We start from the raw sequence: 27,306 nt of genomic DNA, 5'->3' as shown, positions 1-27,306 counted from the left end.
CCATTTTACAAAGATGGTGCTTTGACCTGCCCATATGTCACAGCAGTCAGGCTGCAGAGCTGAGACACAAACCCAGCCCCGAACCCCAAACCCCAGGTTCCTGAGTGCCATCGTGTTCTGTGTCAATGGCTGAGAGCTTTACAGGTGTGGAGAGGGAAACCTGCAGAGGAGAGATGGTTCGCTCACAGTCACATGGTGAGTTTGGAGCAGGCCAGGGCTGGGAAGAGGATTCAGGCCTCCTGGTGCTCCCCCACTGCCTCCCACCCTCCACTTGCTCCAGGCCATCTCTTATCCCATTATGCCTCATTCTGCTGTGTCTGCCCAGGGATCTAGATTTGTGTATCATCTAAGACAAAACATGAGGTTCCATAAAAAGCAGCAAAGGTTAAAGGAAGGTAGGGGGAGACGATGGTGGGTCGCTAGCAGGCCAAGGGGGTTTTAGAAAACCCTAGGAACTTGGCTTCGCTGGTGGCTCAGGTGGTAAAGAATCTGCCTGCAGTGCAGGAGACCTGGGTTCAATCTCTGGGTCAGGAAGATCCCCTGGAGAAGGGAATGGCTACCCACTCCAGTGTTCTTGCTTGGAGAATCCCATGGACAGTGGAGCCTGGTGGGTTGCAGTCCATGGGGTCCCAAAGAGTTGGACATGACTGAGTGACTAAGCACGCACGAACCTGGCTGCCTGTGATAGGTAAGTGCATGCTAAGTCTATTAATATGTATTCAGATTTACCTTTGCCACCTAGGACTTAATCATTAAAACATAGAATACTCCATTCCCCTTTGCTAGGCTCTATAGAAGTAAGCAAAATATCTACTGTTTACCTAATACTAATTATATGCTAGACATAGTCCAGGGTTTCTGGTGTGTGTGTGTGTGTGTGTGTGTGTGTAAACTTTCACATTCAGTCCTCAAAACAACCTGGCAATTTTTTTTTCTGTTATCATTCTTATTTTACAGGCAAGATCCTGACAGTCTCTCAGTAAGTAGCACGTCCTAATTCTAAATTGGGTCTTACTCCCAAATCTTTTTCTTTATACCACATCATTCATTCATTCAAAAAAATATTAGAATGAGCAATAGCTCTGTGCCAGGTCCTGACAGGGTCTGTGACCGCAGCGCGTGCATGTGCTAAGACGCTTCAGTTGTGTCTGACTCTTTGTGACCCCATGGACTGTAGCCCTCCAGACTCCACGGGATTCTCCAGGCAAGAATACTGGAATGGGTTGACATGCCCGCCTCCAGAGGAATCTTCCCAACCCAGGGATGGAACTCATGTTTCTTAGGTCTCCTGCATTGGCTGCAGTGATGTACTCAAAAGATCAAAGTTCTATTTCTGGAATTTACAACTGAGGGGAAGAGGCAGATATTACATAACCATCTACTAGGTATGATGCATGCTTTTTAAAGAGATGGCAGAGAGAGGCTGTTGGTGGTCATGTTGGGGCTGGGTCACTGCAAGTTTAGAGAAACTAAGACACAGAGGGAGAAAGGGACTTGCCCAGAGTCACAGCAGAGGGAGAAGTGGTGCCCAGCTCTGCCTCCCAGGCCACTGCTCCTGCGACTAAGTCATGCGTCTGCTTCTGAAACTCGAACTCAGGATGAGTATGTCTGATAATTCTGATCAGCACATGTCTGACTACTGAGAAATGTCATTTCCTGGTCCCTTGAGGGATAGAATCACCCATCATCGCTGGCTCAGGGGCAACAACTTGGTGGTGTAGATGGTATACACTGACGAGCTTTCACATGTGAGAGAAACTAACACTGGGAATGTGCCCCCAAAACATTTTTGCAAGAAGCTGGTACTTGTGAGTCTCTGAAAACCAATCTTAACTTATTCTGCTTGCTGGGACACATTAGCACAGTAATAAAAATATTATTAATATTAGCAGCTAACATATATTGGATTCCTGCTATGTGCCAAGCACTGCTCTGGACACTTCACTTTTCATAGTTCATTGATCCTTTACTTAATATCACAAGTGATATTCTCACGATCCCACCTTATAGGTAAGGGAAGTTCAGCAAATCTCCCCGAGTCATATAGCTAGAGAGTGGGAGATGCAGGATTCAAACTCAAAGAGGCAGAGACGTTAAGAATCTCTTTCTTATTCCTCCCATGCAATCATCAAATGACTGATTGCAGCAATGAACATGAGATTTTCAGATTACAGGATGAGAAATGATACCTGCTCTCCCCTCCTGAATGTAGAGACTGTACCCAAACCTGGAATGCAAAGGCTGCAGGGTGATTTAGCGCTTCTCAGATATACAAGCTGAACCTCCAACCGAAGGGGAAGTGGAGGGGTGGCACCCACATTGCATGGCAGGTGGGCTGCAGAAGCTGCCAGGCATTGGGGGCCCCAGGGGTGTGATCTGACTGAATCTGAAAAGTCTGTAAAGGCTGAAAATATGTGCAGACTTAGAGTCAGCCTGAGATAAGCCTGAGAAATTGATGGAAATTGACTACTGTCCAGGAAACTTAAACATCATCTGAGAAGACAGTGGAAGTCAACGTGATGAAAGGAGAAAAACTCTGTCACCCATCAAGGGTGCAGGAAAAAGCATTTTAAAGACAGAAACAAGACCCTGGTACAAGGATGAGGCTATGGGAAGAGTGCAGCCAATACTTTGACTTCTGAAGTCCTTGGAACCCACAAGCGAAAGTGTTAGTCACTCAGCTGTGTCTGACTCTTTGTCTGCGCATGGACTACAGCCTGCCAGGCTCCTCTGTCCATGGGATTCTTCAGGCAAGAATACTGGAGCGGGTTGCCATGCCCTCCTTCAAGGGATCTTCCTGACCTAGGGATCGAACCTGGGTCTCCTGCATTTCAGGTGGGTCCTTTACCATCTGAGGCACCAGGAAAGCCCTCTGGAACCCACAGGGCTCATAAAAATAATAGATGGCGCAAAACTGCTAAGAAATCAGAACCTGTGTGCAAATGCCAGGTAAATAAGAACAAAGGGCTAATGTGTTCCAAGTTACTGAGATAAAGAGTATTTGGAAAATGGGTCTCTGTCTCAAAACCTCCACTGACTTTCTTGGTTTACAGAATAACAACTATCCTCTTTAGATCAGCAGTGAAATCTGTTGCGAACTAGCTTCCACTTACAATTCCAACTCTATCTCCAGGAGAAAAGAACTTTCTGGTATTTCTTGAACATGTCTTCCATGATTCAGTGCCTTTGCATATGTCCCCCTCCTCCCTAGAATATCCTTATTTCTCCTCTACCATACACATGCCTGCTTATCCTTCATGGATGAGCTCAAATGCACCTCTTCTGTAACTCCCTCCTTGACGACTCATGTCAGAAGGCTGCCTCTGAGCAATCTTTCTCTCTTCCCTATTCTTCATTCCTAACATTGATTTTGTTTGTAATTGCAATGTCCCTAGCCCCCGTGAGTGGCTCATGATTCATTCAAGATTCAGCTAATCATGATGATTCTACTCTGATTTCCCAGACTCCCTTGCTGCTAGGGGAGGCCATGTGGCCCAGGATTGCTCAAAAACAGATGGCAAAGCATATATTTGATTTCTTAGTCATAAGGTTCAGATAAGATATCATTCTCCCACCCCACTCACTTTTCTGTTATGAATAAAGATGTGAAGATTGGCACCATGACAGCCATTCTGTGACTGTGAGGTCAACACACTGCTAATCTACAAACCAGTTCTATAGTTGCTTACACCAGAACTCTTAGGGAAGAAATTCAAACCCCCTATTTTATTTTTAGCCACTACAAATTGGGTTTTCTGATTTTCATTGTGAGCATTCCTAATATAACACCCAAGGCAGTTGTTGGGTCCTTCCTTAATGCTCTTATATTTAATTCTATTAGAGAACTCATTGCATGCTCTTGTAATTATTTATTTACATTCCTGCACCTGGCAGCTCTGGAATAGGAATTTCTGAACCAGCAGGGACCATGACTTATTATTCTTCCTGAGTGCCATACAGCCTGCCAGGTAGTTAGTATTCAATAGTTGCAATTTTGTTCAAGAATGGAAATCATGATGATGACATTCTCAATAATCCTCATTTTCTGTCTGTCTACAGCAAATCAGTTATAAAAGCCCTATTCATGTGGGCTTTACGATGGAGAAACATAGTCCCCTTTTCTTCATCTAAGGACCAAACAGCTTGCCATTTTCTCGTGACGGAGTTTAAGCTCCTCTGTCCTTCCCTTGTCTGGTACTTCAAGAAGGACAATGGTCTCACAAGTTCCTTTCCTTGTCATCTTTAGGATTATGATGCATGCTAGAAAAGAACAAGACACACACCTTATCCAAGTCCCAGCTCTAGCTCTTATCTGCGAGGTGGCTTGGACATGGCTGCCTAGTATCATGAAGCCAGTCCCTCATCTCTAAAAAGGACTAAGAGCAACTGCCTTGGAGTGTGTGGTCAAGACCAGGACTGATGGATTGATGGGCATGAAGGCATTTCACTTGTGCTTATTAAATTACAAAATAAATCTGGTTATAGACTGCATGAAACAGCCACCCTATCAACTAGGAAGGCTGGAAGAAAACAGGAAAGCAAAGAGGAATAAGCAATAAGATTTAAGAGCATGAACTGCATGTTGAGGGAGCCAGGGGCAGAATGGTAGGATGCATACAGACAATACAGCCCAGAGGAGGGTCCTCCTGGTAGAATCTCAAGAAGGGGCTATGCAGGAAGGCAGACACTCAGGTGGATTTAACTCCTTGGGCAGAGACTGGAGAGTGCTAAAAGGCAGGGGAGAGAGGCAAATGTTACCTTTGCTTTTCCCAACTCTGTCACCCAAACAACGTATCTGCACCTCTATTTTCCAGTCTGTTAAAAGGAATTATCAATAACAATATGTGCTTCAGAGCATCAGTGAGACAAGAAATGGAAAGATGTCTGCTGTGGAGCCTGAAACAGACCGGCACTCATTGTGCAGGAGTCTCAGGAATATATGTGATCTGTCCCCAAGGATTGTCTTCAAGGTGATGCTGACCCTCAGGCTGTACTTAAACTTAGACTGATGGTTCTGTGACTGCAAGACCTGTGTTTGTCCATCTCTGCACACACAGTGACAGGCTTGGTCAGTGTTTCCTGACTGCCATGGAATCCACTGCGATTTCCTGCTCCCCAGCCATCAACTGCTAAAGATTCTATTCCAATTCTCTCCCTTCTCTTTTCTCATTCCTGACAAGTGCCAGGTAGCGGCTGTTAAATAAAAACGGTGTCCTTGATGCTCAAGACTACAAGCCACAGATCCTCTGTGACTCTCAGCCTCCTTTTACAAAGGTTCCTGTTGTTCCTTGGTTTTCACAAGTCCCAGAAAAAAATTCTCCCCAGACAAAAATGCATCATCACCCAGGAGAGGGGAAGAAAGACCAAACTCAGTGATTATTTAGCTCCCTCATCTGGAAAATGTAGACACTTAGGCCAGGGCATGCATCTGAGGCCTGTCTTACAGCTGATCATGTCTAGTCCGTCATCTGTAACATTTCTCATTTTTCCCTGCCTGAGGTGGTAGAGGTTGAGGAGAGGCAAAAAAAAAAAAAAAAAAAAAAAATACAAAACGAAAAATAGGAAAGTGGATAACTTTGAAAATACTCAGGGCTGGGAGGGTCATAACTCCAAGAAGATTCAGTTATGTTCTCTAACATTCATCATGTTCAATGTTTTGTTTTGTTTGCTCTAAAATGGGAATACCAATCAACTTGAATTGGATTCTGTCTGGTCTATCTGAAGAATTCCAGATGGATCTCTGAGAGTCAGAAGTGGGAAAGTGATGCACTCAGCCCAAGGATCTTCTATGACTTTGCCTAGCATGACTTCTCTGCAGTCACTCGACCTATGGATGGGGACCAGCCCTATGTGTTCCCTGCAGAGGAAATTAATTACTAAAACTTTACACTAAGTCCCCCACATCCAAACATATGAATGAGAGCATGTGTGTAAGTCCAACCAAGTTAGCCTAGGCACCCAACTAACACAACTGAGTATATAGTACTGTAATAGGATTATAATACTTTCCATACAAATAATACATAAAAAACAAAAATACACAAAAAAGAAAACATTTTTCATCCTACAGTACAGTACCTTGAAAAGTATAGCAGTGCCAACATCACTGCTGCTGTTAATGCTTACTTCTGGGCATCCAGGGCTTGAAATCAAGATACTAAACTATTGTACTCTATACACTGCTGTCAGTCAGTCAGTTCAGTCGCTCAGTGGTGTCCGACTCTTTGCGACCCTGTGAACCGTAGCACGCCAGATCTCCCTGTCCATCACCAACTCCCAGAGTTCACCCAAACTCATGTCCATTGAGTCGATGATGCCATCCAACCATCTCATCCTCTGTTGTCCCCTTCTCCTCCTGCCCTCACTCTTTCCCAGCATCAGGGTCTTTTCAAATGAGTCAGCTCTTCGCATCAGGTGGCCAAAGTATTGGAGTTTCAGCTTCAGCATCAGTCCTTCCAATGAATACCCAGGACTGACCTCCTTTAGGATGGACTGATTGGATCTCCTTGCAGTCCAAGGGACTCTCAAGAGTCTTCTCCAACACCACACTTCAAAAGCATCAATTTTCAGCACTCAACTTTCCTTATAGTCCAACTCTCACATTCATACATGACTATTAGAAAAACCATAGCCTTGACTAGATGGACCTTTGTTGACAAAGTAATGTCTCTGCTTTTTAATATGCTGTCTAGGTTGGTCATAACTTTCCTTCCAAGGAATAACCATCTTTTAATTTCATGGCTGCAGTCACCATCTGCAGTGATTTTGGAGCCCCCCAATAAATTCAGCCACTGTTTCCACTGTTTCCCCATCTATTTGCCATGAAGTGATGGGACTGGATGCCATGATCTTAGTTTTCTGAATGCTGAGCTTTAAGGTAACTTTTTCACTCTCCTCTTTCACTTTCATCAAGAGACTCTAGTTGTTCTTCACTTTCTTCCATAAGGGTGGTGTCATCTGCATATCTCAGGTTATCTTGATTCCAGCTTGTGCTTTTTTCAGCCCAGTGTTTCTCATGATGTACTCTGCATATAAGTTAAATAAGCAGGGTGACAATATACAGCCTTGACATACTCCTTTTCCTATTTGGAACCAGTCTGTTGTTCCATGTCCAGCTCTAACTGTTGCTTCCTGATCTGCATACAGGTTTCTCAAGAGGCAGGTCAGGTGGTCTGGCATTCCCATCTCTTTCAGAATTTTCCACAGTTTATTGTGATCCACACAGTCAAAGGCTTTGGCATAGTCAATAAAGCAGAAATAGATGTTTTTCTGGAACTCTCTTGCATTTTCAATGATCCAGCGGATGTTGGCAATTTGATCTTTGGTTCCTCTGCCTTTTCTAAAACCAGCTTGAACATCTTCACGGTTCATGTATTGCTGAAGCCTGGCTTGGAGAATTTTGAGCATTACATCACCAGCATGTGAGATAAGTGCAATTGTGCAGTAGTTTGAGCATTCTTTGGGATTGCCTTTCTTTGGGATTGGAATGAAAACTGACCTTTTCCAGTTCTGTGGCCACTGCTGAGTGTTCCAAATTTGCTGGCATATTGTGGGCAGCACTTTCACAGCATCATCTTTCAGGATTTGAAATAGCTCCACTGGAATTCCATCACCTCCACTAGCTTTGTGCGTAGTGATGCTTCCTAAGGTCCACTTGACTTTGCATTCCAGGATGACTGGCTCTAGGTGAGTGATCACACCGTCGTGATTATCTGGGTTGTGGAGACCTTTTCTGTACAGTTCCTCTGTGTATTCTTGCCGCCTCTTCTGAATACCTCCTGCCGTACGGTACTGTGCACAGTGCTGTTCAGTGCTTGTAGAGGACGCACACAGGTAACAATGGACGCCAGAGAGATGAACTGACTTGCAAGACTGGACGTGCAAATGCATGTTCACATTGCTGAAAGTTTACAACTTGAAGGTTCGTATGTAGAGGACTTACTGCGTACTCACTTTCACTGAATCTCCACAGGGTCCTCCAGGGTGTCTCCATTGATTTGAGGACAAGGAGGACAGAAAGAAGTAGTTTCCACTTCCAGAGAGAGGTATGAACTCTTCAGGTGAGGGATGCTATCAAGGCTGGTTGAGCAGCCAGTTTGGTAGAATGTTAGTAACGCCCCCCGAGTCATTGCTTGGAAACTCCGAGAAGGCAAAGCTGGCTTCCAGGATCCCAGCAGGCCTTGCTGTCGCTTTTCTGCATGCTCTGCACTTTCCTTCACAGAACCAGACCTTGCCTTCTTCCGGTGATTATAACAGGGCTACTGGTCAGGCCTGACCTGCCAGAGCAAGGGCATGCAACTCGAAGGGCGTAACCAATGAGACATTCCAGACCATTCACGCACATGAGTCCCAGGAAGGGTCAACAGAGTTGCCCTGCAGGGTCACTGGGGGAGAGAGGGGTCTCTCTCTTCAATTTGAGATCCTGAGTACTCGTCACTTTTACATTCCCTTGCTTGGATTTCATCACAGTGTGTTTTCCTGCCTGAAAGGACCAGTTTGATCATTTGTTTTCTTGGTTGATATCTGTCTTCTGCACTGGAATATAAGCTTCGGAGAGCAGAGCCGCCACTATCTGGTTCACCATGCACGATCAGTGCTCAGGATGGTGTCTGGGCCACAGCGAGTGTGCGATATGTATTTGTTGAATGACGAAGCTCTCCATACTAGCTGAGGAGGCTGCCGGAAGTCACCCTGCCAGGACAGAGGAGGCAGACAGAGCAAGAAGCAGAGAGAGGAGGAGAGGCAGGAGGGCTCTGTCACTGGAGTTTCCATGTCTCACTGTGTCAGGGCAGAGGGCAGGATCCCGAGCCCTCATATCGAGCTGTACTGAGGAACAAATATGCCTGGCTAAGTGTATTACCAATCCTACTAATAACTCTTTCAGTGCATTTATGAATATTACTTGATAATAACAATAATATTTAACTAAAATAACTGTCACAAAATGAACAAAGGACTTAAAAAGAGTCCTGCATTATAACTCAAAGTGCAAAATAAATCTATATGAGCCCATGGGGATATGACTTCATGATCTAAGAAATAAGGATAAATGGGGGAAAGAGACAAAACTCCTTAGAGAAGAACCCCAGTGACAGACGTGGATTCCACCCCCTCCCCAGGAAGTGGAGCTCAATTAGCTCACTTCCAGTTCAGGTAGGTATCCTGACTCACTTCCAAAACAGGAAGAAGGAAAGGGAAACATAGTAATTTATGGCACAGAAGCCTGGCAAGGTGGTCCAGTGGCCAAGACTGCAGGGGGCTTGGGTTCAATCTTTGGTCAAGGAACTAGATTCCATATGCTGCAATTAAAGATCTCATATGCCACAATAGAGACCCAGCACAACCAAAATAAATAAAATAAAATAAAATATTCAAAAAGAAAAAAGAAAAAAAAAGGAAAGGTGGTTATCAACCTTAGTGGTGCCACGGGTAGAGATGAGATTCCTCCAGACAGAATGTCATGAGGAGGGCATTTCACTTCTGAGACAGTCTTGCCAAAGACCTATATAACCTCAGTCTGATCACGAGAGAATACATGTTTGAGGGATGTTTATAAACTACCTTATCAGTTCATACCTCCGAAGTATCAAGGTCAATCATGAAAGAAAAACAAAAAAAGACTGAGAAACTCTCAGAGACTAGAGGAGACTATGGACATAAAGGGAAGAACTGGTGAAGTGAAGCTAAAGCCTGACGTTTAGTAACAGCAATGCATCCATGTTGGCATGTCAATTTTGACAAGTTGGCAGTTGTTACATAAGATATTGGCATCCTCAATGGCTCAGCGGGCAAAGAATCTGCCTGCAATGCAAGAGACACAGCAGATGCAGGTTCTTTCCCTAGGTCAGGAAGATCCCCTGGAAAAGGAAATGGCAACCCACTCCAGTAATCTTGCCTGGGAAATCCCATGGACAGAGCAGCCTGGAGGGCTATGGTCTAAAGGATAGCAGAGCCAGACACAGCTGAACACACACACAAAGATGTTAACATTAGGGAAAACTGGACTCTACCTGCTACTTTTAGATTTTTTCTTCAAGTCTAAAATTCTTCCAAATAAAAGTGCATATTAAAAACAAAAAAAGAGCTCTACAAAGGGACGACTGATTGAGAATACTAAGAACACAAGCATGTGACCAGCAAGAAAACAGCTGAGCTGATTCTTCTGTTCCCAACACGAGCTCTTTCTTAGCTACATCCCCAAGTACAGAAACGCCTATCTAATTAGATCTGACAAGAAATTGGTTAAAGAAAAATTAAATCCTCAAGACTACTTCAAAAACAATTTACAAGCATGATCATAAAGGAAAAACTTCACCCCAAGTGCGTATTATGCCTTGAGATATTACTTAACGTTAGTACAAAGATGCATGATTAGCAAGACATTTAAAAACAAAGCATCCAGAATATGAAGATGAGCCTCTATAAATTTTTGATGACGTTTTAAATCTTGTGATAGCCAGTCTTGAACTTTACAACATTCACTAAAACCCCATGAAAAGGGTTCTGCAGTCTTTTTGGAGATTTCATACATCAAAATGAAAGATAATAAAATCCAATAAGGAAAACACTTGTTTTTCCTGCCTTGACAAAAATGGCTGGAAAAATACACAGAAGATAATCTGGTAACAAACGAAGTAAATTCCTTGGTCAGCAAATATTGTAGGAAGAGTCCTAGAAAACAGATGATGAAAGCCTGAAGAAATTAGTATTAGAACAAATTACATGGGAGGTTTGCTATAGAGTTAAATCAAAGTACAGAGGATTCGGACGTGCATCATCTTATGTTATTTGCAAGATTCTGTTTAGAAAATGAAATACACAAAAAGCAACTCCCCAGTGAGTGCTATAGGAAAGATGTCCTGGGGAAATTCTATTCTAAGCAGTGAATTCCTACTTCAATGATGATAATGTTTTATGGAGAGTGCATGTGTGGAATCACTGAAGGTACAGTTGCTTTAACCGGAATAACAAGAGGATTCTAAGAAAAGTTACAGAAGGAGTGCCTCTTAGTGAATTCCAGTACCGCGCCACTGATGGGCAAGTTTGTAAAAAACACTGGAAGCCCATGCGCATCAGTACTTTGGTACTATTATTAATAGATGGCGTTGATTTGGGTAACTATATAAAGACTGAAGATATCAGACTTTTTCCAATACATTCTAGTGACATGAGGAATGAGAATGAAACCCTCTGGCCAACACAGAGCTTCACTAGTTAACTCAAGGCAAAGGAAGTACAATAGATGAAATATGTAAAGATGATTCACGCATTTCTGCTTTTATGAAAAAATGGTTGTCGGTGGCATGCTATCTCATGCTTTTGGAAAAAAAAAAAAAACACCACACCCCTGAATCTGACCCTTTAATGTAAATGTGATGAATGTAAAAGTAACTCCTTTTATAAAGAATCTGTAACAGAGATGGAGCTTTTAGAAATATATATTTGAAATTGTTTCCCTCTTCATACAGGGATTTTTAGGTAAAAATGTTGTTTCCTATCAAACTCATCATCTCTCCATTCTTAAAAACTTCAGTGACTCATGTCTATAATTAACAAACACTGCTTAGTTGGTGCTCCACTCTCTCAAAACCCTTCTCCTTCTTAATAGAGCCCACTGTATCTGGGGAAGTGTTTCTTATGGTGGGCTTCTCAGGAACCTGTCCCAAAGGCATTCCACAGTCAGTTTTGTGTGTTGACACAGAATGTTTGGGGGAAAAGGCTGGGGGGATCCATAAAACTGGTCAGATTTCCCTGGTGCAGGATTTTATAGTATGGCATCCGGTACAGTACACAATATGCAGAAATTCCCTCTCCCCAGCTCTCCTCTGTCTTAAAGAAAACCCATTAACGGTTCTCAGAACTGTGTGGCCACATGCTCCACAAAGTGCTATATAGAAAGGCAAACTCTCCAAGGGTCATTGGCTGGCTTCTAGGGTTGATGTTTCCAGGAATAAATGCACCAAAACTTCAGCTTTGTGTAACCAAGCCAGTGATGGATAACTTAAATCAATAACAATCAACGGAGTTAAGTTCTAAAAAGTACCCCATGAGCCAAGAATGGGTGAGTGTTGAGGAAAGACAAAAGCTAAAAGCACCTCAAGTCCCTTCCACTGGGTGAGCCGTTCTCTAGCACAATGTCAAGACATCAGGCGATGGGCCACCCATCAGTGCTTAACCTGGGGTGAGCCCCTTCCCCTCTGCAGGTCCCCGATTCCGGCCTGTGAAAGGTAAGCACTGGAGTGGGTGAGGAAGAAGACACCTGGTTCACAGGTTTTGCCTGCTAGTCTGACTGAACATTACCCCAAGAGGATGCAAACCATACTCACAGGTTGTTAATAACAAGAATCCTGGCTCAGCTCAGTGTTCTGTGATGACCCAGAGGGGTGGGATGGGGAAGGTGCTGGGAAGGAAGCTCAAGAAGGAGGGAATATATGTATACACACAGCTGATTCACAGTGTTGTAAACAGAAACTAACATAGCATTGTAAAGCAATTATACTTCAATTGAAAAAACAAAAATTCAGATAGCAAAAGAAAAATAAAACGAAGGACCTATCTTTAATGGACTGGAGTACAATTCAATGGAAATACAGCAGGCATGCACCTTTTCACGTCAAATAACAGTCCAGAAATAGACAAACAAAAAGACAAGAAAACAAAAGACCACAACTGAGATGTGCTATAGGAAAATATCTTTTTACAGGCTGGGGCTCTTTAGCACTGCCACGTGAAAAACCATCCTTCTCTTTGAAAACAAATGGAATTAAGAAATTGGCAGTTTTTTCTTTTTTTTAAAAAGAATACTAGGTGTAAGAGATATATACTACTATATATAAAACAGATAAAGAACAAGACCTACTATATAGCACAGGGAACTATATTCATTGTCTTGTAATTACCTATAATGGAAAAGAATCTGAAAAAGTACGTATGTGTGTATATAAATATTGTTTATATATATATACACACATAAACATATATATGTATATATATACACACATAAATAAGTGAATCATTTTGCTATACACCTGAAACTAACACAACACTGTAAATCAACTATACTTCAATTTAAAAAAATACAAAAGGCAAAAAAGAAAGAATGCTAGGCTTACGACATGTCTCGTATTAAAGAGCCACTTCTTTTAATCTTTACATCTCCTCCGTAGAATGATTACGTCTCTACTTTCTCAGGTGAGGACAAGGTGCAGAGGTTTAAATAGCCCAATGACAGCGCTGCAGTCTGGCCCACAGTGGGTGCTCCCGTTTGCTGGGTGAATGGGCGATTCCCAGGTATGAGCCACAGAGCGACGGCCAAAAGACAGGCTCCTTGGATAGGGGCCAGCCGCCTCATATTTAATCCAGAACTCCTCGGGTTTACCAGCCATGGCAGGGCACGGAGACAATAAAACACTCGAGTCCTCGGACGTGGGTCGTGCAATGAAATCAAACAGGCACTGGCCTGAAGGAAAGAGGGGGCTGGATGGAAGGTGGTAATTCTAGATTTTAGATCTTCTCCCCCAACACAACTGTTTTTTCTTCCTCAATCCACCCCAATCTTCCAAAATCAACCTCACCATTCATCATTCTTATTACCCTCTCTCAGGCTTCCCCTGCTTCATTTTTCACTGCAGTCTGCTTAGCTACGGCTGGCTCAGGATGCTAATCCACGGCGGTCCCTTATCTTCCTCAAAAGATGCGAAATCTGACACCTCTCTAAGTATTATAAAATGTTTTAAAACTTGAGTTATGTGCTACTCCTCTTATGCAAATGCTACAGATTGCCTCTAGGAACATAGATCATTTCCCCATATGGATGGCATGTTTTCTCTTGGTTTTTCTCCTCTCCTTTAGGGTTTTTCTTTTTAAGTGCACGCAGTTCCCAATTCAAAAATTCAGCATCCGTGCCTGCTGCTTCAAATTCAAATGTTCTTTCAAGGAGAGAATGTTATACTAAGGGTCTCTGTTCTGGGGTTAGCTCTCAAAAATCCACTTAATTTAAAGAGGGTTCACAAGAATTTGGCCTTCTCAGGTGACACTAGTGGTAAATAACTTGCCTGCAGATGCAGGAGACGTTAAGAAATGCGGGCTTGATCCCTGGGTCGGGAAGATCCCCCAGGAGAAGGGCATGGCAACCCACTCCAGTATTCTTGCCTGGAAAATCCCATGGACAGAGGAGCCTGGCAGGCTACAGTCCATGGGGTTGCAAAGAGTCAGACATGACTGAAGTGACTTAGCACACACACGCACAAGAATAATTCTATAGAACTGTTAACTAACAAAAAACATTTTTCTGGGAAAATACATTCAGGTGGGAACTCAGAAGACAGCTCACCTCTGTCATACTGAGCTGTGTGATTTGGGGCAAGTAAGTGACTAATGTGTATGATGCTTCATTTTCTGATGCATAAAACAAGCTGAACGGAATCCACCCAGTGAAACCTCTGTCAAGATTAAGTGACACCATGCTGGGAACACCATTCCCATCCAATCTACCTGGAATATTCCATTCTATCCTTTGAGGTCCTGGTCACAGTTGGCTTCCTCTGAGGTGTCTCCTGTTGATCCCAGAAAGCAGTCAGTGCATTCTTGGCAGGTGTTTCTGTAGCCATGGCGCCATCCCTATTGCTTGCCTACCCAGCATCTGGTTTGTCCTTCCTAACTTCCATGTGAGTTTCACTCCCCATTCTCCAAGTCCCTAAGTAGAGGAGCAACAGGGAAAAGACTTGGCAAGAGGGCCAGCCTGGGTGTTTGGGGGCTGAAGAGTGACGTGAGGGCAGAGGACACGAAAGCAGTCGAATCTGGATAACAGGATACAGAAATCCCTCCAAGACACAGATGGCATCATGCTCCCAACTAGACAGGGCTCCTCCTGCGGCTCTCACTCTCCCTTTATTTCCCTGCTTCACAGCACTGAGCGCTTCCCTGGTGGCTCAGATGGTAAAGAATCCACCTGCAACGTGGGACACCTGGGTTTGATCCCTGGGTCGGGAAGATCCCCTGGAGAAGCGAATGGCTACCCACTTCAGTGTTCTCGCCTGGAGAATCCCATGCACAGAGGACCCTGGCAGGCTACGTGGGGTCGCAAAGAGTCAGACACGACTGAGTGACTAACACTATCACTTCTTCACTTTTCACAGCACTTAGCAGGCTGCACTGGGATTTTCTATTTCCTTACTGGTTAATCCTAAATAGTCTGTGACTTTCCCAAGGGCAGGAATCATGGCTTACTCAACCTTGGGCTCTTCAGACCTGAGGATGGACCCTCTGCTTGCCACTTCCTGCCCTTGCCCATTATTTCTGAGCTAATAAACAGTCTACTCAAGACTCAAGGACCAGACAGTTTCCTAGAATCTCTTCCTATCTCCCTCCTTTAAGCCAGCCCACAGCTTCTTTGCTGGTCTCCTGAGTCTGCACTCCTGGTGAAGGGATAAAAAGTTGCTCCTTGGGGTCCTTCTCTTTTAAGATTCAGCCAGGGAAGGCTGAGTCATCAAGCTTTAGGATGGAAGAGATAAAAATGAAGGTCTTTGAAACACAAAAGGCTGAGGTAAAGTCAAGTGCATTTCAATGGAGTACTCAAGGGGCCTGGCTGAGATGGGGCGAGAATAATGGCCTCCATTTTATCGAGAATCTTGTAACTGAGCCTGAGAGGTTAAGTGACTTACTCAAGTCCTTCAGAGAAAGAACTGATAAGAGGCAGAACTGTCATTAGAATTTACAAGATTGCTTAGCTCCAAAAGCCTATCTACTTCTGCCTCCTCAATGAAACCATTTCTCCCCTGAGACCTTCTCTTAACCAACCTATACTTAGCACAAAGTTGTCGGCTGACATTCAGGGCAGGCTAGATGCCAAGGCTGGTAAACCCTTCTCTAGCAGGAAGTGGGAGCCTGTCAGCTCCTACACTTGAGCTCTCTGCTACCAGGAGGAAGCCCTATTTGTCACCAAATGTGTTCCTATGCCACTTCTACTTCAAATGTGATTGGAAATGCAATTAAACATTCTTTGAATTAAGTGAGAGTCACTATTTCCATGAAAGGCAAGTTAAACATTCTGGAACAACTCAATGAAAAGAAATGACTACAAAAACAAAACAAAACTGTCAGATGAGGTGTGGGTGAGATGAGTGCAAAAGAGTGGAGGAAATGCAAAAATACAGGACTCTTCTTCAGTTGATTTGTGAAGTCCTTAACTTCTTGTTTGACTTGAAGGAACCGTGAGAAGGAACCTCTCCACAGAGGACCAGGAGGGCAGTCACGTAAGTGTCCCACTGCACGATCCACCATAAAAAGACCTGGCCCTCGTTTGCCCTAGAGGACAGTCAAGGTTAACATAATTTTATGATTCTCGCTTAAGCCGACATTTGCCATCAGCTGACCCAGCTCAGGTGCCTGGGGGTCCCACAGGTGGGCTTCTCACAGGTTGGCTACCCTTTTGGGCAGCAGAGTGTGAGCTGATGGAGGGCAGAGCTCAGGGTACCCTGGATACTCCCCAGGAAGGGACATAATAGCCAGCAAACAGGAGGTTCTTTACAGATGTTGAACACAATGAATGAATGAATGAATGAAGAGTGTGGGAGGAAGAAGAAAGAAAACATCAGAGTTGCACCTTTCACCGGAATCTGAGGACCAGGTTGGCCTGGAAGGACCTACAGACATGCTGGGTTCTTGGACCAGCTCTTTAGGCTCCTTATCAATGTTCAAACTCTGATAAGACCCAGAGGGTGGGGCTCAGACCTTCCAATCTCTCTCCCTCATCTCTTAATTCTCTCCCCTCACTCCAGGGCAGTTCCTCTTCTTATATACGGCCTGGCCTGTATTTCAGGCTTCAGTGTCAGTCTTTGTGAGATAAGCTGTAAGTGGGTAAAATGACTTCTTTTCTAGGTTTATCTAAAAAGATATGGATGAATAAACTTGGTTTAAATCATTCTTTGTGGTTTTGTCATATCATGGAAATTCCTCTACTTACATACAGAAGAGGCTGCCAAAGAGGGTTCACAAATCATTGTCACTATGAACCCATCAAATGAAATAATGAAGCAACCACTAAGCAAAATCAAATTTGCTGCATCAATGCCTAAGCTGTGTGTGACCAGTGGCTTTGCCTGCAGCATCATGAGGACCTGTAACAGTGCCTGGCGTATAGTACCACTCAGTAAAGACTGGAACGTGAGCACATTGGTACATGCGTGGTGGGAAGATGGGACACACACTTGGAGACCAAGCTTTGTTGGCATCTATAAAATGTCAAAATTGAAAATTCACAACTATGGCTGCCGATATAGAGCTATTCAGAAATCATGCCAAATATACTGGCTTAAGATTGGTTTCTTTAATGAAGCTCATACTAATCCTTCTAGGAACAACCAATTTCATAGGACACTTGCCAAGTTCCTTCCACCCCATAATTTTTTTTACTGTGGTAAAATATACATAAAAGCTACCATTTAAAGCATTTCTAAGTGTACAGTTCAGGGCCCTTAGCACATTCACATAGTGGTGCAACCATCACCACTGTCCGTCTCCAGAACTTTCTCAGCATCCCAGACTCAAACTCTGTACCCATTAACTCCACATTCTCCCCTAATCGCAGCCCCTGGGAACCTTTATTCTACTTTCTGTATCTGTGAATTTGACTGTTCTAGGTATCTCACATAAGTGGACTCAGACAGTACCTGTCCTGTGTTTGGGGTATTTCACTGAGTACGTCTTCAAAGGTCATCAATGCTATAGCCTGTGTCATAATTTCCTTCTTTTTTAAGGTCTGCCAGGGTTTTTAGTTGCACCAATTTTGGTGGAAGTTTTATGTTTGTTTTTTTTTTGGATATGTAAATAAGACTTGAGAGTTTAAGTCCACCACATCCTCTCCTACTCAAACAATGTCATTTACTATGAGGATGCAAGACCTGACTTCCATCTGTCTCCGTTTGCTTTCTGCAGGAACGTCTCAATTTTTGACCAATTCCAGCCAAGCCTAGGTTGTAAAACAGGCATGACTCCAGTTTACAAGATGGTGCCAAAGTGTTTATCCAATTGGATTGTATCCACTTACACTTCCATCAGACTTAAACTGAAGAAAGTAGGGAAAACCACTAGACCCTTCAGGTATGACCTAAGTCAAACCCTTTATGATTATACAGTGGAAATGACAAACAGATTCAAGGGATTAGATCAGATAGACAGAGCGCATGAAGAACTATGGACGGAGGTTCATGACACTGTACAGGAGGCGGTGATCAAGACCATCCCCGAGAAAAAGGAATGCAAAAAGGCAAAATGGCTGTCTGAGGAGGCCTTACAGATAGCCAAGAAAAGAAGAGAAGCCAAAGGCAAAGAAGAAGAGGAAAGATATACCCATCTGAATGCAGAGTTCCAAAGAATAGCAAGGAGAGATGAGAAAGCCTTCCTCAGTGATCAATGTGAAGAAATAGAGGAAAACAATAGAATGGGAAAGACTAGAGATCTCTTCAAGAAAATTAGAGATACCAAGGGAACATTTCATGCAAAGATGGGCACAATTAAAGGACAGAAATGGTATGGACCATGCAGAAGATATTAAGCAGAGGTGGCAAGAATACACAGAAGAATTATACAAAAAAGATCTTCATGACCTAGATAACCACGATGGTGTGACCACTCACCTAGAGCCAGACATCCTGGAAAGCGAAGTCAAGTGGGCCTTAGGAAGCACCATTATGAACAAAGCTAGTGGAGGTGATGGAATTCCAGCTGAGTTATTTCAAATCCTAAAAGATGATGCTGTGAAAGTACTGCCCACAATATGCCAGCAAACTTGGAAAACTCAGCAGTGGCCACAGGACTGGAAAAGGTCAGTTTTCACTCCAATCCCAAAGAAAGGCAATGCCAAAGAATGTTCAAACTACTGCACAATTGCACTCATCTCATACGCTAGCAAAGTAATGCTTGAAATTCTCCAAGCCAGGTTTCAATAGTACGTGAAGTGCGAACTTCCAGATGTTCAAGCTGGTTTTAGAAAAGGCAGAGGAACCAAAGATCAAATTGCCAACATCCGCTGGATCATTGAAAAAGTGAGAGTTCCAGAAAAACATCTATTTCTGCTTTATTGACTACGCCAAAGCCTTTGACTGTGTGAATCACAACAACCTGTGGAAAATTCTTAAAGAGATGGGAATACCAGACCACCCGACTTGCCTCCTGAGAAACCTGTATGCAGGTCAGGAAGCAACAGTTAGAACTGGACATGGAACAACAGACTGGTTCCAAATAGGAAAAGGAGTATGTCAAGGCTGCACATTGTCACCCTGCTTAATTAACTTATATGCAGAGTACATCATGTGAAATGTTGGGCTGGATAAAGCACAAGCTGAAATCAAGATTGCCAGGAGAAATATCAATAACCTCAGATATGCAGATGATACCACCCTTATAGCAGAAAACAAAGAAGAGCTAAAGAGCCTCTTGATGAAAGTCAGAGGAGAGTGAAAAAGTTGGCTTAAAACTCAACGTTCAGACAACTAAGATCATGGCATCCATGCCAAATAGATGGAGAAACAATGGAAACAGTGACAGACTATTTTTTTGGACTCCAAAATCACTGCAGATGGTGACTGTAGCCATGAAATTAAAAAATGCTTGCTCCTTGGAAGAAAAGCTATGATCAACCTAGACAGTGTATTTAAAAAGCAGAGACATTACTTTGTCAACAAAGGTCCGTCTAGTCAAGGCTATGGTGTTTCCCGTAGTCATGTATGGATGTGAGAGTTGGACTATAAAGAAAGCTGAGTGCTGAAGAATTGATGCTTTTGAACTGTGGTGTTGGAAAAGACTCTTGAGAGTCCCTTGGACTGCAAGGAGATCCAGTCAGTCCATCCTAAAGGAAATCAGTCCTGAATATCCATTGGAAGGACTGATGCTGAAGCTGAAACTCCAATACTTTGGTCACCTGATGCAAAGAGCTGACTCACTTGAAAAGACCCTGATGCTGTGAAAGACTGAGGGCAGGAGGAGAAGGGGACAACAGAGGATGAGATGGTTGGATGGCATCACTGACTCGATGGACATGAGTTTGAGTAAGCTCCAGGAGTTGGTGATGGACAAGGAAGCCTGGTATGCCGCAGTACATGGGGTTGCAAAGAGTCAGACATGACTGAGTGACTGAACTGAACCGAACTGATACTTCCATCAACACTATAGGAGAGGGACTTCGCTGAGGTCCAGTGGTTAAGACTCCATCTTCCAGTACAGGCGCCTGGGTTTGATCCCTGGTTGGGGAACTAAGGTGCCACATGAAATAAAGAAATAAACGCTAAAAAAACAAAAAAAGTACTGATTTTATTCTTTATCACCAGTGAAACTTAGGAACAGTCAAGGTAAACACTAAAAAAAAGAAACTAAAATAACAAAAAACACAGTATAGAAGCATTCCTACTGATAAATGAGACTGTATTACTACCACTTTTCTAATTATCTGTGGTCTTAATTTTCACTTTCCTGATTAACAAAAAGGTTGTCCATCCTTTCAAGTGTTTATTGGCCATTTTTTTTGCAATTCTGTGAAATCATTCTATAGCTTTCACATGTTTTTCTTAAAATTTAAAAATTTTTCTATACTTTGTTTACTAGTCCTTTGTTAGTGCTACATGTTGCAACTATTTATTTGTTGTCTCTTTTTGATACCACTTTGATGAGTTATTAATTTCAATGCGGTTGAATTTACTGATGTTTTCATTTTGATATACATGTTTTTGGTGTCTTGGGCTTTCTTGGTGACTCAGACGGTAAGGAATCTGCCTGCAATGCAGGAGATCTGGATTTGATCTCTGGATCGGGAAGATCACCTGGAGAAGGGAAAGGCTACCCACTCCAGTGGATAGTGCTCAAACATTCTCTTGCCTGGAGAATTCCATGGCAAGAGGAGCCTTGGCAGGCTACAGTTCATGGGGTCGCAAAGAGCTGGACACAACTGAGCAACTATCACTTTTGGTGTCTTACTGAGTAAATTCTTTCCTATTCTAAGGTAATAGGCTAGTTTCCTAGTTTTTAAAAAATAAATGCTTAATTTGGCTTTTCACTTTTTATTTTTTTGTTTGTGCTATTCGGCATGTGGGATCTTAGTCCCCTGGCCAGGGATTGAACCTGTGCCCCCTGCAGTGAAAGCGTGGACTCAACCACTGGACTGCCAGGGAAGCCCTCTGGCCTTTAAGTCTCTATCAGAGTAAGTTCTGTGTATGGTGTGAGACAGGGACCCATTTTCATTTTTTCTTGATTCTCATACATAATTAAGTGCCTCAACACCACTTATGGAAAATTACATCTTCTCTCCAATGGCCAGCAATGCCATCTCATATATATGTCTCATATAATGTCATATATCAAATTTTCATAAACGTGTGGGTGTTCCTGGGCTTCCTATTGTTTTCTTTTCATTTTTAAGCACAGCCCTAAGCAAATGCTTAGCAAAAGCTTGCTGTAGGTTTTCAGTAGATACTATTCATAAGAGGTTTTGTCACAAATATTTAATTTTATCAAATAACTTTCCAGCATCTATTTAGATAGCCAGACAGCGTTTCTCCTTCAACCTATTAACATGCTAAATTACTGCTGTGGATGTGTTCAGTGTTAGATCACTTTTGGATTTCCTGGAATAAACCCAACTTGGCCATGATATATGATCTGTTTTATACATGGCTGGATTTGGTCTGCTAATATTTTGCTTAAGATTTTTACATCAATATTCATGAATGAGATAGGTCTGCAATTTTCCTTTTTTTGTAATCTCCTTGACTGGCTTGATATCAAGGAAAGCCTGGCCTCACTGAATGAATGAAAAAGTGTCCTCTTTTCCTATTCCCTGAAAAAGTTGACTTAAAACTGGAAATAATCTTTTGATTAAAAAAATTGGTAGAACAACTTCTTTTCACTATCTAGGGCTGCTACTCTCTTTGTAAGGAAGCTTAATGACTAGAAAATAATCTTAAGTCAGTTTTAGTAAATTATACATTTCTAGAAATATGTTCTTTTCACAGTTTTCAAATTTATTGACATAATTTTGTTCACAGTATTCTCATATTATCCCCTACAACTCTGCTGTATCTCCTAGACCGAAAACACCGTAAGTGAGAGGCTTTTGTGTGCTTTAATCTTGGTTGTATTCCTGAAACTCAGAAGAATCACTGGGATCAAAAACATTTGGAGAATGAATGAATTAATGAAATTGCATGTGTGCCTACTGATTGATTTATTGGTGAGTTCTCTAGTTTTTCCTCAATGAGTCCTGCCATGGCTTTGTCTGTTTTATGGGTCTCTTTCAAAGAACCAACTCTGAATTTGTTGAAGATTTTGTTGATTGATCTCTGCTCCTTTTTTAACTTTCTTTGAATTTATCCTAATATTTTTCATATATCATCTTAAGTTGTATATTTGGCTTAATTTTCAGGCTCTTCTTTTATTATAAGCATTTAAGGCTGTAAGTTTCCCTGTCTGTTTATTTCATTCCACTAATTTTGGCATGTAGTATTTTTGTTTTCATTTGGTTCTAAGTACTTTTCAGTTTCAATTATGATTTCTGTTTAGAACCATGAGTATGATTTAGTATGATTCTTTGAAATGTGCTGAGATTTGTTTTATGGTCTAATACGTGGTTACTCTTTAATAACAGTCCTATGTAAGCTTGAGAAGAATATATATCATTTTTTCATGTCTGATCTTTCAATTTGAAAAGGATATGTTAAAATATTCTACTATGATAGCAGACTTGTCAGTTTCTCTCTGGAGTTCTATTCAGGTTTGCATACATATATGCAACAGCATGACAGGCACACAAGTTTAGAATTCTTGTATCTTCTTGACGTACTTTATGTTTTTAAGTTGTGACCATCTCTGTACCTACCAGTGCTTTGTCTGATATCAAGATAGTTACCTAGTTTCCTTTGGGATGATTTCTGCTTGATATTCTTTCCAAAATTTTTACTGTCAAACTTAATGGGTTGTTTTGTATTAGGCATATCTTCTGTAAACGGCATATGTTGGATATTGTTTCCTATTCAATATGACAACCTATCTTCTTACTGGCAAAATTAGTTTATTTGATTATTGATATATCTGGAACTTATTTATATCATCTTGATTTTTTGTTTTCTACTTCTCCCTAGTTTAACTTTCACTTATTTTTTTCTTTTCTTGCAATCTAATTTTTCTTTTAAATAATTGAGGTGTTTTGTTTGGTTGTTTGGTTTTTCTTATTCCATACCATCCCACCTCCTTTTTCAATTCTATTAGAGCTTAATCTTGAAATGTTAGCGTGCATAGGCAAAAGTGAAAGTGCTATTGCTCAGTCGTGTCCAACTCTGCAACCCCACAGACTGCAGTCTGCCAGGCTCCTCTGTCCATGGGATTCTCCAGGCAGGAATGCTGGAGTGGGCTGCCATTTCCTCTTCCAGGTAGTCTTCCTGACCTAGGGATCGAGCCAGGGTCTCCTGCATTGCAGCCAGATTCTTTACCATCTGAGCCGTCAGGGAAGCCCATGCATACAGTTCTAACTTCTCTCATACCCCACTTCAACAAAGCAATAATTTCAGGGTACTTTAAGTCTCACCATTTCCCTCCTGATTACACACTGTTATTGTCTGATAATTTAGGTATAATGTTTTTAAACTGACATGCCATAGTATTATTATTACTACTATTATTGCTATCATTTAGAAACTCTATTTAGAGTTCTGACACATTTCTAACTTGTTTGTTCAACCTTCCTTCTTGAATGTGGAACCATTTTCCAACGGATTCCAAAACATACCCTTTGGAAGCTGCTTTGCATATGTATGTTGATGGAAAACTCTCTTCGTTTTTACTCATCTAGATATTCCTCTCTCATGCTTGAAAGATTGTTTTCATAGGTATACAATGTGTTGTTATTGTCTCTCAGCACATTGAAGGTATTCTTTTTACTCTTTTCGGACATCCATTGCTGTTGGAACTCTCATCATACATGGAATTGCTGTGTAGAGAATCTGTCTTTTTACTTTGGCTATTTTTAAAACCACTTTTCTTTATCTTGGTGAAATTTCACTCTTGTAAGTCTAAATGTGGCTTTCTCTTTATTTAAACTGCTTTGCAAACACAATCCTTTCTCTTTAAACTGCTTAGAAAACACATGGATACCTTTTAACAGGTGAAAAATACCCACTCACCATCCCATCCAGTGATGCGTCACTTCCAATTTTTCTCTTTCTTTCTTTCCTATAATCTAATTAGACACATCCCAATATCTTATCTTCCCTCTGTTTTTCTATCTTTATTTCCCAGTGTGTTGTGTTGGGTAATTTCCTCAGATATTTCTTCCTGTTCACTAAATCTGTCTTCAGCTGGCACTAATCTATTGCTTAACATATTCATTTAATTTATAATTTCAATAATTACATTTTTCACTTCTAAAAGTTCTAGTTGATCTAAATAGGCCTATTCATATTTGGTAATCTCTTGTTCTTCTAACTTACTTTGAATATTCTTTTTTTATTTCTTATATAATACAAGGGAAAGCAAGGGAATTCCGGAAAAAACATCTACTTCTGCTTCACTGACTACACTAAAGCCTTTGACTGTGTGGATCACAACAAACTGAGAAAAATTCTTAAAGAGATGGGAATACCAAACCACCTTACTGGCCTCCTGAGAAACCTGTATGCAGTTCAAGAAGCAACCGTTAGAACTGGACACAGAACAACAAAATTGTTCAAAATTGGGAAAGGAGTATGGCAAGGCTATGTATAGTCACCCTGCTTATTTAACTCATATGCAGGATATATCATACAAATGCTGGGCTGGATGAATCACAAGCTGGAGTCAATTGCCAGGAGAAATATTAATAACCTCAGATATGCAGAGGACACCACTTTTATGGCAGAAAGTGAAGAGGAACTAAAGAGCCTCTTGATGAAAGTGAAAGAGGAGAGTGAAAAAATTGGCTTAAAGCTCAACATTCAGAAAACTAAGATTATGGCACCCAGTCCAATCACTTCATGGCAAATAGATGGGGAAACAATGGAAACAGTGACAGACTTTATTATCTTGTGCTCCAAAGTCACTGCAGATGGTGACTGCAGCCATGAAATTAAAAGACGCTTGCCCCTTGTAAGAAAAGCTATGACAAACCTAGATAGCATATTAAAAAGCAGAGACATCAATGCCCACAAAGGTCCGTATAGTCAAAGCTATAATTTTTCCAATATTTCATGTATGGATGTGAGAGTTGGACCATAAAGAAGGCTGAGTGCTGAAGAACTGATGCTTTCAAACTGCAGTGCTGGAGAAGACTCTTGAGAGTCCAAGGGATCTCCAGCAAGGAGACCAAACCAGTCAATCCTAAAGGAAATCAGTCCTGAATATTCATTGGAAGGACTGATGCTGAAGCTAAAGCTCTGATACTTTGGCCACCTGATGCAAAGAGCCGACTCATTGGAAAAGACCCTGATGCTGGGAAAGATTGAGGGCAAGAAAGAAGGGGCAACAGAGGATGAGGTGGTTGGATGGCATCATCGACTCAATGGATATGAGTTTCAGCAAACTCTGGGAGATGGTGAAAGACAACTATTATTCCATGCAACTCATGAGAGAATCCCCTTGTTTGAACAAATAATTATACAGTTGCCTACCTTGATACCAGGCTCCCAGCCACCAAGAATCAGCAAACACCCAGCAAGGATCACATGCAGCTGCTTTTTACCAGCCTGGAGTCACATGTTATCATTGTTTTCTGGACTCTGCTTACTTCATGTACCACATGAACTGATCAACTATGCCTTCAAAACATTAAAATTTTTTTATGCAGAATATTTAGGTGTTCTTTATAAGGCTGTTTTTACTTTCCTATCCTTTGAAGTTTTTGTTCATGATTTTCTTGGAAATATGTGCATTTCAGCTGTTTTCCTTATGTCTACGAAGTACATGGCCTGTTGAATGAATTGCATAAATGCTGATTGAAAGAATGAATAATGCAAGTACTTCTGTTTTAAATATTTTGCAATGAACTTCAACTGTGTTTAAAAAAACAGTTCTTTCTTTTTGACTCTGTGATCTTACTCCTGAGAAGGTGTGAACTTTGAGCTGTTGATTTTAACATATTCATATCTGCGAAAATTTGGAAACAACCAAGGTAGCAAAGAGTCGGACACGACTGAGCGACTGAACTGAACTGAACTGAAGGTATCAGTTATGGCTATGCAATGGAAGAGTATAAAATTCCATGTATATTGTGACCATGAATAAGACATAACATGCACACGATGTAGACATGGACCAAAAGTCAGTAAGAAAACGCTGACTTATTAGAAAAGTAAGGTTTGGTTCCCTTTTCCTTTTTATAACTTGCAATTATTGTTACCACATTGTCACCTGGGCAATGGGTATAAATTTTTAATGAAATAAACTCTCTAGGGATATACGTATCTTGTTCCTCTTTGTTACAGCCAGAGGGAAAACACACTTGGTATCAGACAGGCCTAGGTTAAATCGTTAAGCCATCATTTAATAGCTGAAGTCAGCTCTTCACTCTTTCACTCCTTCACAACTATAGGTAAGGAATTCTGACACACCGCTTAACTCTGGGCTCAGTCCCACAGTTCCTTTGGTACATAGGATGCCAGCAAAAGGGATTCAGGTTTCCTTATGTGCCCTAGGGCTTCCTCTTCTACCTCTGCTTTGCTGCGAGAACAAGCTAGACTGGCCAGGTGATGGGACACAGTAGGGACTAGAGGAGAACCCAGTTGCGCTAGCCACCAGTCTCCTGGTCTGAAGCTGACCACAGACATTTGGCTAAGCCACCAAGTATCCGACAATCATCTAGCCAACTTTTAGACTTATCAGCTAAATTGTCTACAATTAGATGATTTAATTGATGATTAAATCAACGATTTAAGCCCTTATTAGAATAGCTTGTTATGCAGCATTTCTATGGCCATAGGTAATTGATACATCCCCTCCTTTATCTAATGCTAGGCCCTACCAGGTGTGTTTGGAGACACCACAGTGAAGGCTTTTCTGTCACTGTCCCTTCTCCCTGGAGTTGAATGAAAAATTTATGCTATCATAAATAGCTATCCATATATGTGTGTTAGTTGCTCAGTCATGACCGACTCTTTGCAAAACCCCATGGGGTATAGCCCACCAGGTTTCTCCGCCCATGGGATTTCCCAGGCAAGAATACTGGAGTGGATTACCATTTCCTTCTCCAAGACCATTCTCCAGGGGATCTTCCTGACCCTGGGATCGAACCCAGGCCTCCTGTATTGCAGGCAGACTCTTTACCTTCTGAGCCACCAGGGAAGCCCTAGCTAT

At 41.9% G+C, this 27,306-nt stretch overlaps 1 protein-coding gene across 2 annotated transcripts in view; it reads right to left on the bottom strand.

Annotated features, from left to right (window-relative positions):
* Positions 1–27,306, bottom strand: part of LARGE1 (LARGE xylosyl- and glucuronyltransferase 1) — a 591,484-nt gene that overhangs the window by 57,503 nt on the left and 506,675 nt on the right. The gene's annotated exons all lie outside the window — the stretch shown is intronic.

This window comes from Cervus elaphus, chromosome 22 (genome assembly GCF_910594005.1).
Source record: "Cervus elaphus chromosome 22, mCerEla1.1, whole genome shotgun sequence".
In the NCBI taxonomy this organism is placed as follows: domain Eukaryota; kingdom Metazoa; phylum Chordata; class Mammalia; order Artiodactyla; family Cervidae; genus Cervus; species Cervus elaphus.
The sequence above is the reverse complement of the archived record's forward strand: the minus strand, read 5'-3'. Positions and strand labels throughout refer to the sequence as shown.